The sequence below is a fragment of the Equus przewalskii genome, chromosome 2, assembly GCF_037783145.1.
Source record: "Equus przewalskii isolate Varuska chromosome 2, EquPr2, whole genome shotgun sequence".
In the NCBI taxonomy this organism is placed as follows: Eukaryota; Metazoa; Chordata; class Mammalia; order Perissodactyla; family Equidae; genus Equus; species Equus przewalskii.
In genome coordinates, this window is record NC_091832.1 from 76,291,776 (window position 1) to 76,306,708 (window position 14,933).

The 14,933-nt window shown below is 36.1% G+C and overlaps 2 long non-coding RNA genes across 2 annotated transcripts in view; one reads left to right on the plus strand and one right to left on the minus strand.

The window, feature by feature from the left end:
• Positions 1 to 9,385, minus strand: part of LOC139081779 (uncharacterized) — a 76,652-nt gene extending 67,267 nt beyond the window's left edge. The window contains exon 1 of the long non-coding RNA XR_011537081.1: positions 9,241 to 9,385. This is a non-coding gene — a long non-coding RNA (uncharacterized lncRNA). The remainder of the gene's footprint in view (positions 1 to 9,240) is intronic.
• Positions 1 to 14,933, plus strand: part of LOC139081780 (uncharacterized) — a 120,967-nt gene that overhangs the window by 92,802 nt on the left and 13,232 nt on the right. The gene's annotated exons all lie outside the window — the stretch shown is intronic.

The following is a 14,933-nucleotide window of genomic DNA, read 5'->3' on the forward strand; positions in this document are numbered from 1 at the left end:
GTGAATTTTGTGCATGTCAAAGGTTAATGATGAAATCGCACTCATTCAAAAACTTCCATCAACAATATGAAGTATTGTTTGGTGTGGTTATTTGGTATAGTTATATAAAAAGAAAGCTTGATGTAGTTGTTTGTTAGCATATATTGCTTTCATGTAAGTCATTTTTGTGCAGTAACAGTCAATTTGCTTCGGTTATATGTTGAATAATTGGATGAAAAATAGGATTATACAAGCAGTTGAGGGTCAGTAAGTGAAGCCATGGGTAAGATTTTTTTTTCTTGTTTCATGCCATGAATATTTTACATAAAATTAAGTACTGAGGAAGCATTTTTTCTTATAAGTTACTTTTATTTCTCAGAAATCCAGTTTTTTTTCTTTTTGGTTGATAGGCAGCTTAGAGATGGATTTGCCTTGCAACCATAGAATGATATAGCATAACAAGTTACTTTCACCTGCTCTCTGTCCTGGCTCTCTGTTATTTTGTTTAGCATGCTGGTTGGTTTACTTCTTTTTTTCTCTAACAGGTATATTTTCCAGGCTTCACCAGTATAGTCAGGGTGCAAATGAGGATGAGTACAACACTTAGCCCTGCTCACTGATATTTTTTAAGCTCTAATTCAAGCTCCCATTGGGGCTTGAAGACAAAAACCTCGAGGTGATGCAAAAAACGTAGTTTGTTCCTTTTCTTTATCCCTCAGAGCCTCTTGCTTTCATGGGCCTGGAGGAGTCACAGTTATGAAATCTGGTTACTTCCTAAATATTTTAATCTTCAAGCCTTGCAGTGGAGAGAGGAGGAGTAGATGAGTCTCAAAGTCCCTGATTTTTTTTCACAGACATTCATCTGTCTCTTAAGAACATGTCATCAACCCCAGAACTCCCTCCAGAATTTCCACTGTGAAAATAAAATCTTAACTTCCACCTTGTGCCTCACCTCTCACTACTAACCTTCGAGACTATAGATATGATTTTATGAAGGGGTTTTTATTGTCACTCATCCACTTCTATGGAATCTGAGTGCCAGGCAACATCTGACACTAATGCCTCAGTGGTGGGGTTTGCTGTTTGCGAGCTCTACAATGACATCTCTGGAAGCAGCTAATCCACCACTGAGTCCTGTTCAATGGACTTCTTTTCCAAGTGCTGAGACCAAACCTTAAAAAGGCTGAATTCAATGGAACTCCCACCAACAGACTCAGCTGCCGCAGGCCATCATCGTGACACTGACATTTACCTAGGTGATAGTCTTCTCTTCTTCTATTTCCCCATATTTAAATATTTAATAACATATTTGCTGAGCTTCTGTTATTCAGTGAGTTATTGTGTCCCATTGTAGTTGTGAATCACATACACACACACAGTCCTGTCCTTGTAAAGCTTATGTTGAAGAGAGGAGATAGAAAATTAAACAAATAAGTAACAAGGTAAACATCAGTTTTGAAAAGTGCTAGCAAAGAAACTTACAGGTGTTCTATAGCGAATAACTGGAGGGCTAGGGCTAGCTAAGTCTCTATGAGAGTTCAGTGAGTATATCCAGCCTCATGACCTGTCCAAAGTACGTATGTCTATTTTATGATTACAGTCATGCGCTACATAACGCTGTTTCGGTCAACAACGGACTGCATATACAATGTTGGTCCCATAAGATTAGTACTATACAGCCTGGGTGTGTAGTAGGCTACACCACCTGGATTGTTGTAAGTATACTCGACAACGACAGAATCACCTAATGACGCATTTCTCAGAACATAACCCTATCATTAAGCAATGCATGATTTTATTTGCTTGCATAATAGCTCTCAGGTAAACTCAAAACGTTTATGAAAGTAGAAAGATAGAAATAATAAGTAGCAGAAATTGCTAGCTAGCAAAACTAGTGACATACATGAGTATGAGTTTTGGGACCATAAAAAAACATAACTTGTAAACCCGTTTCTACTTCACTGTAGATAATCTCAATTATATGACAAGCAGGTGCCTGGTATTAAAATCCTGCAAATCCTATATCTAGAATGTTTTCTCATAGTAAATCTTCTAGAGTTCCCCTGATCTATATAAAGAGAGAGGAACTGAAGTGAACTATGAAATGGTGCAAAGGGGATTTGTGCAAGCTCATTCCAAATGCCAATAAATATGCCTTGAACGATGCTGAGATTTCAGATGAAGAACATATATTGAATGTGCTTTAGGATCATTAGGCAGAGAAAACACTGGATTGCTGTGGCTGCAGTATGGTGATTTACCAGGCTTCTTCATACTCAATTAGAAGTTTCTAGAGCACAGAAAGTACGCAAATCTCCCACAAAGGCTGAAAAGGAGAGCAAAGAACATAAAGTCAAACTCTTACCATGTTTAGCTAAGTCATTAATTTTAACTGCATTGTAATCTGAGGTCTGTTATGAAAAGACTGAAAAAGTCAGACAGAAGCAGTAAAACAGTATGAACTAGTTGGAAAGTAGGATTCCTGTCACACACAGGGGGCTAAATGGAATGAATATAGTTGAAGAAGTCTTGGCTACTTCTGGAAAAGTATGACAAGCATAAGAAACATAACCATTATTGTTTGGCAGTATATTGTGTATGATGAACTGTACTGGATAATAAAATAACTAGCCTCATATGGATTTAAGAATATGCATTCTTCAGTTATGCTGCATTGTAAAAATGAAACAATTTCCAGTGATGGAGTTAGACTGGAAGACTTTATTGACATTTAGATAGGACTCAAAGACTTTATAGACTCAAAGTCTTGTATTAGTCATCAAGAAAATATAATTATTTGGATAGAGTAGCATCTTCATTCAAAAGAAACAAAAAACTCTCTGATTTGCTTTATGGAAAGTCTGTGATAGTAGAGGGAAGAAAAGCATGCCATCAATCCATTTCATGTTCCTTTACATTTTATCCTCCTGGCATCTGGCCACCAGGTAATGGCTTTTATCTCCTTTTTACCCAGGCATTCAAAGGTTCTATTGCTAGCTTAACAATAGCTTATCTATAAACATGATTTTGAGAATGACAGTCCACTATAAGACATAGCCTTACAAATGATCAAAAAGAAAAGGAATAATCTTCCTATTATTTACGTAAAGGAATAGATAAAATAATAATTTATTCACCTGATACTCACCTGATAGAAAAATATACAGACAAAGGTAAATTATGCCCTTGGTAACCAACTGAGCACATTTCCCAATGAGTTAACATAACCATAAAGCAAGATTGGTCCTGAGCTAAGTTATAAAATAAGTAAACTATAGGAGTGTTTCTCCATATTAGTTACCTATTGCTGCATACCACATTGCCACCAGCTTATTGGCTAAAAGCAATGCACATTTATTATCTCAGAATTTCTGAGGGATAGGAATCTGAGGGATGGGTTAGCTGGGTCTTCTGCTTCAGGGTTTCTCACAAGGCTGTGATCAAGATGTTGACCAGTGTTGAGGTCTCATCTGAAGCCTTGACTGGGGAAGGATCTGCTGCCAAGCTTCCTCTATGGTTGTTGATAGGATTCAGCTTCCCAAAGATAGTGAGACTGAGGGCCTGAATTCCTGATGGCCGTTAGCTGGAGACCACTTTCAGTTCCTTGTTATGTGGGCCTCTCTAAAATGGCAGCTTGCTTTATCAAACCAGTAAGAGAGAAAGCCTGCTGGCAAGACAGAAGTCCCTATCTTATGTAACCTAATCACAGACATAATATCCCTCCATCTTTGCCATAATCTATTGGTTAGGAGCAGGTCATAAGGTCCCACTTACACTCAAGTGGAGGATATTACACAAGGGTATGAATGCCAGGAGGTGAGAGGTATCATTGGGGGATATCCTGGAAGATATATTCTTCAATCCCTTCTCTGCATTCACCACTTTTCCGCTTCCTTATTTGTTTATATGCTGGATCCTCATGAGAAAAAAAAACTGGCCACATAATCCCTATTAATAAATGAATAATTCTGTTTTGTCTGTTTTTAAAAATGTATGATTTACCTAATTCTACAAAGAATATGAGGTGACTGATAATACCTGAAGTAACAAAACCATGGAAAATATAAAGTAGAATGGATTAATAAGATGACATGGAAGAAAGTGGAATGAATTTTTATTCAATATGTAAGTTTTCATACAGGTGTTATTACTGCCCTGAGAATTTGGCTTTCATCGTCCATGAAGTTTTAAAGCAGTAAGAAAAAAATGACTACTTATGTAGTTCTCCATGTCTTTGAATAAAATGTATACCATTCTTCAAGGGAAAGAAAGTCTTTTCTAGTATTTATTCTAAATTAATGTGTTTTTGTTTGATTTAGTTTTTTTTTCTTTTTTTTTTGAGGAAGATTAGCCCTAAGCTAACATCCACCACCAATCTTCCTCTTTTTGCTGAGGAAGACTGGCCCTGAGCTAACATCTGTGCCCATCTTCCTCTGCTTTATATGTGGGAAGCCTGCCACAGCATGGCTTGACAAGCAGTGTGCAAGTCCGCACCCTGGATCCAAACCAGCGAACCCCAGGTCACCTTCAGCTGCCCGTGCAAACTTAACTGCTGTGCCACTGGGCTGGCCCCTGTTTGATTTAGTTTTTAAGGAGATTTTATGTGAAGCAATCCTGGAGAAGTGATCTAAAATTCTTCAGCAAATGAAGATATCAGTTCTAATAGGGTATTTTTGGTATTTTTTCCTGATGAAATCCAGAACCTACCTTGAAACACAACTTACTGTGTGGTAATTCTGTAGAGGCCAATATAATAGGGTTCAGTTAAGCAAGTTTTTCATAGCTCAGCTGGAGCCCTGAAAATCATTGAGTCTACATAGATTCTAAGTCTTCTGAAGAACTCCAATACCTATTACTATTGCTAGCTGGATTTTGATAATATTTCAGCAGTGCACAATTGGATATTTTACTCTCTCAACTAGGCTTGGTGTCCAGGTCTCTAGTGTGACAGTTAAAGGTGAATTCATTTGTTTTAGGGATGACATAAAGGTGGTAAAGTTGACATTATTTGAGGAAATAGAAGAAATAACATCATACCTTAATTTGTTTCCCCTAATAGGAATTGCCTGGAAAAGGCAGTGAATAAGCTGAACAAATTAATCTCCAATTACAAACAGTGAAATTTTAGGTATGATAATGTATGACTGGAATCTGTTATTTAATCGCTATATATGGAAGAGAATGAGTATTCAGGTGCCTTCCAGGCCATAAAGCCTTTTATGAAGGCTTTTCTACTCACAAAGATTCTTTTACTTGAGGGCAATTTGACAGAATCAACTACATTCTGATCTATTATATTTGTGGCTCTAGGGGAAATAGAGGGAATAGAAAAAGAAATAAAGCAGTATTTGCTTCTTAGACACTAAAAATATTGATACTAACGGAATAGGAAAAGGATGATAGCAGGTAATATTTGAGCCCTCATTCCAAAAGTGGAATGCATTTCAATATAATTGATAAGTATTTTTGTCTTTGACTTAGTTAAACTCTTTATTTAATATTCACTCAAGGTAGAAAGGTCAAAATTGTGTAGTCTTCTAAAAGAGCTGCAGATAAGGTGACATTGTGTGTCTTTTATATTATTAAAGAGAAAATAAAATTAGTAACAGGACTTCAGGAGGCTGAAATATCCATGTGTTATTTTTACATATAACCTGAATTTATGTAGAAAATGGATGGGCAGGACTAATTTGTGTGTTTATTTACTTGATTTTGCTTAAATTAGTATATTTCTCTTTGAATTTAAACATATTGTCAGCATCATGAATTTTACCAATAAATATTTGCTGAGTATATCCTATGTGAAGATTACTACTATATGTCCTGGAATTCATTATTACTTCAATAAACAGAATCTAGTTGGACAATCAGGCTGTTAATACACATTATATATTTATTATATATTCTATTATATATGCAGAATACATACTAGTAAATAATAAATGTCAAACAAGTTATGATATTGTAAGTGCTATTGAATGTGATGATGAGAATTGAATGGAAATAAAGTCACTGTGGATTGAGGTGGCCAGGGTCTCATTAGTTCATGGAAAAGCTGTCTAGACACAATGCATGTCATAAATAGACCATTAAAATTACATGGGAAATAGGAGTAGAGTTAGGAAGAGATAGAATCCATCTGCCCTGTCTCCTGCCTGTTCCCTAAAGTTATGGTTTTATGGGAGTGAGTTTTATGTATATGAATGGTGTTATGACGTAGTTTAAAAATTGTTTCTCCATTACTAAAAGCCACTTATCATACTAAAAGAGTGTCTTTCTATGAGAGGAAAGATAAAACTTCTCTAGAAACATCATGTATTCTCTTTTGATATGAATCAAGATTGCACAATAGAAACCAATCGTGGATTAAGGCTGAATCAGGGAACAATCATTTACAGCTTACTTATATTTTTGCTACACTGCTTGAATTTTGGAATAAAGATGGATACTTAAAGAAATCTTTCAGGCAGCAGCTTTTACTGACAGAATGTGAATTGATTTCGTGACTACTATGCTGTCAAATGATACAGGGATCAATGTTTCTTGATTTTGAGGAGCGTTTATAAGGCCCGGGAACCCAAATACAAACACAGGAAACAATAGAAGTACACGTAAAGAACAGTCGAGTGGGATAGTAAAGTGGGGTATTTCTGGCTGGTTAAGACGAATATCACAAGGTCATGGTTGATCTTCCCAAAACAAAGAACAGTAGAACTTGCAGGAAAGCATCCAAATTAGGCCCTTCTGCCATCTAATCGTTTAAAAATACGTTGACTGTTTGTTATGTCCATAGTGTTGGCAAAAACCTTCTATTATCCGATTCTTAATAGCATTAATTTAACATTTGTATAGTACTTTAAATATCGTAAATAACTTTAAAATTTTATGTTACTTAATTCTCATAAGAATCCTTTGAAGTAAGTGTGCATCTTTTGATCATCATCATCAAATTAAAAATGAAATAGGGGCCCGCTCCATGGCTGAGTGGTTAAGTTTGTGCACTCTGCTTTGGAGGCCCAGGGTTTTGCTGGTTCAGATCCTGAGCACGGACCTAGGATCACTCATCAAGCCATGCTGAGGTGGCGTCCCACATAGCACAACCAGAAGGACCTACAACTAGAATATACAACTACGTACTGGGGGGCGTTGGGGAGAAGAAGGAAAAAAAGAAGATCGGCAGCAGATGTTGGCTCAGGTGCCAATCTTTAAGAAAAAAAAGTAATGAAAGTAAAAGTTGAATAAATGATTGGCAAATGCCTTTCTTTTTTAGAAAAATTATGCTTTGTTTTATCTTTGTTTATTTCTTGAAGGAAATCTGCTTACATTTGTTATTTCAAGGTGGTTGTGCTGGGTAGAAATTAGTGCTTGCTTTGTCTTTCCCCAAGGCATACTTTTCTTTCCTACCCAACTTTTGGCTCATCAGGCCATGTCAGGTTGATTCTACTTGGCTGAAAGGTGTTGATGAGCAAGTCCTCATCACCTCATTAGTCTCTAGTCAAATATTGTTTGCTTAGGAGGTAAGTAGCCACTGTCAGCCCCCTGTCAGAATAAGAGAGAATAAAAAGTTGCAGCTGTTTACCTAATGCCATTCTGGACCCAGCAGGGAGAATAAAAATAAATGTTCTCATTTTAAATCGCCCCAGGAAAAAGCCCAGAGCATTATTAACCTGGTACTATATTTTCATTTAGTCACTACTATTAAAATCTCAGGTCCTTGCAAAACAGGATTCAATAGATCATACTGGTTTCTCATAGAAATAGTGTCAAATTATAAACCTTCAAGATTGGCTCAATATACTTTAATAAATTGAACACTGCTCTTGATATCATAAAGATGAAAAGTACTGATTTATGAGAAAATAGCAAAATAACTTTGTATGTAAAACCTGATTAAGCAACAATTAAAAGGAAAATATATTTTATTCAACTTCATATGCCTTTTGAGTCTTGTATGACAATATGAGAGGAAAATAAAGAAACAGAAGACTAAGGCATGTCAGAGTTCAAGCTGGAATGTTTTGAATCCTCACTAAATAATTCAGTAGATTCATGAGACTATGGATAGCATGCATGACTTTAAAGGAAAATAAGTATTTCATCTAGGGCAAAGTAAAATATCCACAAGTAGTAAGTTTTATCATCTTTCTAACAAATCTTACCCTTCTTGATCCCAATTGTTTTATTAGTGCAGGTGAAACCATATACTTGATTTCAGGAATTTTGAGTACCATTCCTATTGTATGTTTTTTTTTATGGGAGCTTTTCTTTTTTTTCTAACATCTCAATTTATGTTTTGCTTTTGAGTAGATCAAACTCTCCCACTTTGCCAATTAATCCTTGAGATTGTCGTAGATAACGGTTCTCAACCATTCAAAAGAAAAAACTTAATTTGCTTTGTTCATGGTTAGAACCCATTTTGTTTTCTAAATACTTGCCTAAATACAGATCCATGGACCCTTGTTGGATCTGTGGAGCTTCTTTTTCCTATCAGCCTTCCTCTGGATGTATTTAGGAAGTAGAGTTTAATATTTTTAAATTCAAATGACAGATTCTGATGCTTAGTGCAGTTATGATGGGAAAGTAATGAGGGAACACAGCCAGTCTGGCTCTTGTTCCCACAGCAGGGAAGATGAAGGGAAAAGAAAGTACCTATACATATACAGTTCCACCTCACTTCTACCTAGGTGTCATTAAATATTAATGCCATTTATTGCTGAATATAGACACTCTATAGAAGCCATTACTGAGAGTTAATTAAGTGACACTGAAAGCTGATCAGAAGGATTAATACAGATTAAGGGCTGAATGGTTGGAATCTACATATCGTATCAAAGAAGAAATGTTTTCTCCAGAGCTTTAAAATTGCATTGAAAATCAATGCATAAGGAAGAGAGAGAAGCTGGCGAATGATTTTTGATAATTATCCCCAAAGTGATAGACTTTGGCCTTTGGCCCATGTAGCTCAATTCATATGATCTCACTCATAAGTAGAAGATAAAAACAATGACAAACAAACACATAGCATTGCAGATTGGATTGGTGGTTACCATAGGGGAAGCGGGGAGAGGGGAGGGCAAAAGGGGTGATTAGGCTCACATGTGAGGGGATGGACTATAATTAGTTTTCGGGTGGTGAACATGATGTAATCTACACAGAATTCGAAATATATTATGATGCACATCCGAAAATAAATAAATAAATTTTTAAAAAATATAGCTGATTTAATTGCTCAGCTGAAGTTGTCTGCTCATTAGGCCTTACCTTGACAATGCATCTATGAGTGACTTCCAAGGTTCTAGACCTCGCAACCTCCACACTTAAAAATTCTCTTTCCTTGCTCACCTCAGTGCTCTTCTCTGGAAGGATAGTGTTAGCCAGTGCGAGAGATCTGGCAGATAGAAAAGGAAATGGAATGTGATTTCGAATCTGGTTATAAGCTGCCAAAGCTGTGCCCTGAGCGAAGGCCAGCTTTTCCATAGATGAAAGGTAGTTCAGTATTGGCTCTCAGCCTACTTCCCTGCAGGCCGAAACTGCCAATTGAGCTGTTTTTGTTTAAAACAGGATATCAGGCTAATTTTATCTTTTTTTTCCTTGTGCTACTTCTTTGTCCAGCTCAGCAATGTGATGTTCCTATTTCTGCTTAAGACTGCATTTCTGAGTGAGGAAATGATGGTCTTATCAACAGGACAAAACGTTCAGTGGGAAACACAGGAAAAGTCATTCTAATCTGGTTGTCCTGCAGTATCTCTTGTGTCCTTCCATAGACATAAAAATTTTAGCAGGGCACATGGCCTTCAAGAATAAAGATGACATTTTCCATTCCCTCTTGCTACCTAGGTGAGGCCTGATGACTGGGTTCTAGCCAATGGGGTATAAGTGGAAGTGATCTGTGACAGCTTCTAGAAGCACCCTGAGAAACACCTGGAGGACACTTTTTGCCCTTGGTCTCCCCTCTTTCCATCCTGTGGTTTGGAATGAGGAGGCTCAGGGCAAACTGTCCCAAAAAGTGCCATTTGGGTGTGTGGATTATGTCAAGCTGAAGACAATCAGGGCCCAGCAGATTCAGGAAGAGCTTTTTACCTCCTCCTTCACTGCCTGAAAGAGTTTAGAGAGGGGGTGGGTACCAGGAAGAGAGCTATTACTGGAGGTAACATTTTCTATCAGAGAGACTTCTGTGCATGGCATGACAAATATTTGTTTACCAAACATTTGCTCTTCTTATCTTCCTGTGAATTGTCTTGCTCTTCTTTGAAGCCCCAGACCCCTTCCCCAGACCTCCTTTTTTTTTTTTTTTTTTTTTTTAGCTCAGGATGATATATAAGCCTCCATTGCCTGAGTGCCTGAGAGCCCCATGTCTTTGTGGGGCTCCCATATGTATGTAATTAAATTAGTTTTTTCTCCTGTTAATGTGTCTTATGTTAATTTAATTATTAGGCCTGACAAAGAACCCAGAAGGGAAGAAGGGAAAATTTTTCCTCCCCACTGGGAACATGGATGTGATGGCTGGAGTCCCATCTTGGTCTATGTTCCTGTGGGCCAAACCTAGAAATAAGGGAAGAGAAAGTTATAAGGAGTCTGGGCATTTGAGGTCTTTGTAGAGCTCCTTTGTTGGCTTTGTAGGATGACAAAGGACTTTGCAGGCTGCCTTGCCTGCCCTGAAATTATCAAAATCCAGATTTAGACACATGAGGGGGAATTAAAATTCTAACTTAAGGCTATTGTATTTTGAATTTTCTGTTATTCACAGCTGAAACTAATCTTAATTAATACTTTAAGATTGTTTTGTTTGAAAGTCATTGTTTCTTTTAAAAATTGTTTTATTTAAGAAGTTTTGTTTTACAGTAGTTAATACTTTAGAACAGTTTTGCTTTTTATTTGTGTCCTCCAATTGGTCAGACATGAATAAATGAAGCATGCTCTAAATACACAGAGACTTTTTAAATTTACAGTTTGAAAGTCTATTATAAAGACATTATGGAGCTTTAAAGAATGTTCTTGAAATACGTATATTTTCAAAGGCGGATTTGTTTAAATAGGACACAAATCTAGCTTCTGTGTTGTAATCTAATGCAATTATACATGCCTGACAATGGTCCTTACAAAATTGCTAGCAATAAGAATTTAAATAATACTATTTAATTCAATTAAACATTTTTATTTAAGGTAGGAATTTTTATTTGTAATCCTAAAATTCTCTGACATAGATAACAGTATTTACGTTACCAGAGGCCAAACAAAAGTTTTAAATAGCTTGCATGAAATACAAACTAGAAAGATTTGTATTTTACTATGTTAGGTTGACTAATTTAGTTTCAATCAATAAGCGCCACTTCCAGCAAACAAAGGTGGGTGCATGGACGGAATATTTGTGTCCCCCTAAAATTCATATATTGAAACTCTAACCCTCAGTATGATGGTATTTGGAGATGGGCCCTTTGGGAGGTATTTAGAGTAAGAATAGGTGATGAGGCATCAGGGTGGGGTCTTTGTGATGGGATTAGTGGCCTTGTAAGAAGAGGAAGAGAGAGAGATCTCTCTCTTTTGTACATACACACACCAAAGGAAAGGCCATGAGAGTGTATAGCAAGAAGGTGACCATCTTCAAAGCAGGAAGAGAGTGCTCACCAGAAACCCACCATGCTGGCACCCTGATCTCAGACTTCTAGCCTCCGGAACTGTGAGAAAATAAATGTCTATTGCTTTAGCCATCTAGTTTATTGTATTTTGTTATGGAAGCCTGAGCTAAGACAGTGGGTTGATAATAACACACATAGCCATTACGTGTTAATGTGAATGATGAGTCATTTCAGTGGGACGTTTGTCTTTGCTCCACCATTTCTTGTTGGCAAAGTGTAGTCCATGCTACTTGCTGAATTTTTCTCTTTCTGTAGTCAGGGGTTTTACAGGCAATAATTGGGCTGTACCCATTTTGTATAGTACCATTACTATCAAGTACCCTTGTTTAAGACCTTCTCAGACACTGATTTTTCTGTGACACCCGAGTTACCGTGTACTATAATTCATTTCTCTAAAAATCCTTCTAAGTTCTTTCTTCCATAACTTTAGTCATGTCCACCTTAGTCATCCAAGATGATTGTAATTCTTCAGCCAGTCCTCTCCAGTCTTTCCAGTATATCTCTGGTGTTGTCTCCTTTTTCCCTCCAACCCTTTCCTTAACTTTGAAGTATCCTTTAGAAACCAATAAAAAGGAACAAATGTAGCTCCCGCCTCCTTCAAGATATTCTTCATTTAAAAACTCTGTAGAAATTCATGAGAATGCTTTGAGTTTTTAATAAGCTTTTATGGCTGTGACCTACAAACTCCAATTAAATGTCAACCAGAAAAGAAAGGTGACAATCTGATAAGGGATCATTTTCCTGGTATGGCTTAATTATGATGTTTTATTCATTGTATCACTTTACCTGAGTATATTTATACCTTAATATTGGAAAATTAGCTGATTATACCAATGTCATTTTCAAATTACAGACTATTGTTACAATTTGGTGACACTGACATTTTACAGACATATTTTCCGAATGGTAACAAACCACCAGAGGGTCATGTTATATGAGTGGCTGATGACAAAGAGGATTCAGTTGGTATCTCAAGAGTATTCTTATTTTTGGCCACAATATCAAGATATTGTTAACGAGATGCACTGTTCAGACTTGCACATGCTTCACTGACTGTGTCGCTTTAGGCATGAATTCAATTTTCAAAAGATAGCATAATATAGGAGTCATGCTACCCTGCTGTGACTTTGGACAACTCTTAAGTCAGCTAAATAAACCAACTAAAAATGATTCTGTTGCAGTTTACATGAATTTTAAAGGATATTTAGAGGAGACAAGTTAAAATGTCAGTTTCCTTGTCTATTTTCCTTTTGATAAAATGCTTTTTGATGAACTATCACATGGACTCCTAAGTAGGACTTTCACAATTTTCTGCAGCTTTTTGACCCAGATCTTTCAATGTGAGAATGACTAGATATATGTGTTTATGAGTCTTGAAAACAAATGAAACTAGATTAACATTTTCTGAGTATCTTACAGAGGAATCTTTACATTTTTTGCAAATTCAAATTAATCATCTTTTATACAAAAATATTTTTATGTTAAATTAATTGTGTTTTAAATAATGCTTTTGAGCTTACAACTATCAATCAACACGAGACAATTAAATTTGCAATAGTATTAAACAATGTTTTTCAGAATCAATTTCCAAAGGAAAATTTGACCTATAAAAACCCCTCAGACAGCCAAGATACCTTGTCATAAAAGATCAAATAAGGAACATTCAAAAATCTAAAAAATAGGGGCTGGCCCCGTGGCCGAGTAGTTAAGTTCGCGTGCTCCGCTTTGGTGGCCCAGGATTTCACTGGTTCGGATCCTGGGCGTGGACATGGTACTGCTTGTCAGGCCATGTTGAGGAAGTGTCCCACATGCCACAACTGGAAGGAACCACAACTAAAATATATGACTATGTACTGGGGGAATTTAGGGAGAAAAAGCAGAAAAAAAAAACCTAAAAAATAAATTCAATTAAAGCAAGGTTGAGCACATAAATGTCTCTGATCCTGCTATACCCATTCTTCTCTGAATCTTTGTAGATGTTTTCAAGCCCATTTTATGGAATGAAGTGTGGCTTGACTGTCTTTGACTCTACTTGCCTAATTTAGTAAACCTTATGTCCGTAGTAAAATAAAAAACATGTGAAAGAACACATTGTTGTTCTTCATTTACTAGCCCTTAGCATTCTGATTCAATTAGTCTAAATAAGGAGAGTCCAGGGAAGGCTGAGAGTCTTAAAGTTGTAGCTAAAACTCTCTATCCCTTTCTAAATCAGATTTCATAATTGTATTACTCATGAAATTTCATGATTACTTCTTGTTACTAATTGTTTGACAATTTCAGACTTTCTGTTGTATGTTAATTACAATAAATTTTCACTTGGACTCTGAGAGTTAAATTTTTAGGATCCACATATCATGGTCAAGGAGGAGGAGATTTGGATGTGATATTCACTGGGTCATCATGTGATCCCACTATTAAATATAAAACATTTTCTTTCATGTGGACATTTTCACTGACTCATAGTAGTTTTAATATTTTCAAAAATGTACTTTGCATTTTTTTAACATAGTTAATCTGAAAAAACACTTAATCCTCATATCTCCCACATCCCTAGAATGAAAATAAAATAGAGAGACTAAGTTATTATAACAGAAGTGAGATTTTGTTCAATGAATATCCATTCAATCATGCATTCATTTATTTAACATAGTTATTGAGTACTCACTATGGGCCAGGCAGTACAGATTTCGGCTTTTCCTTAGTAACCTTTTAAACATAGATCTTAGATCTTTAAATTATCTAGTGTAATTCTGAGCATGGAATAGGTTCATGATAAATAGTAGGATAAAAATCCCTCCACAGACAGAACGATGTTCAATAGCCAAGTCTTCATGCCTACACTTTATGTTTATGAACTAACAATTGAGAAAATAAGAGAGATTAATGATATTCCACTGAATATCTAGTTGTTTAAATGAAATACGTTTCTATGAATGTCTGAATTTAGTGTTATTTCTGAAAATTCTGGTTATTTGATTCTACATGAACATACTTTAATAATTTTTAAAAATACAGCTTTTGTATCATGGAAGATATTTTGAATTGTTTTGTGATTAGTCTTGTAGTTTGTTACGAAAAATAAATAGAAAGAAATAGGAAAATTGAGGAGTTTTTCTTTGAAGATGGTTTTCTGCTCTTGAAAACAAAACCAAGTCCATATTTAAATTTAGGGTCCAGATAATTAGTCTGTTTTTACTCTTAGTCATGAACATATTATGAGTCAAATGGTAACTTTACTTTGCACTGGCGACATGACACAGCCAAGTCATTAAGCTTGTCTTCCTCAGTAAGAGAAAAGTGGAACTAAAAATAATTAGA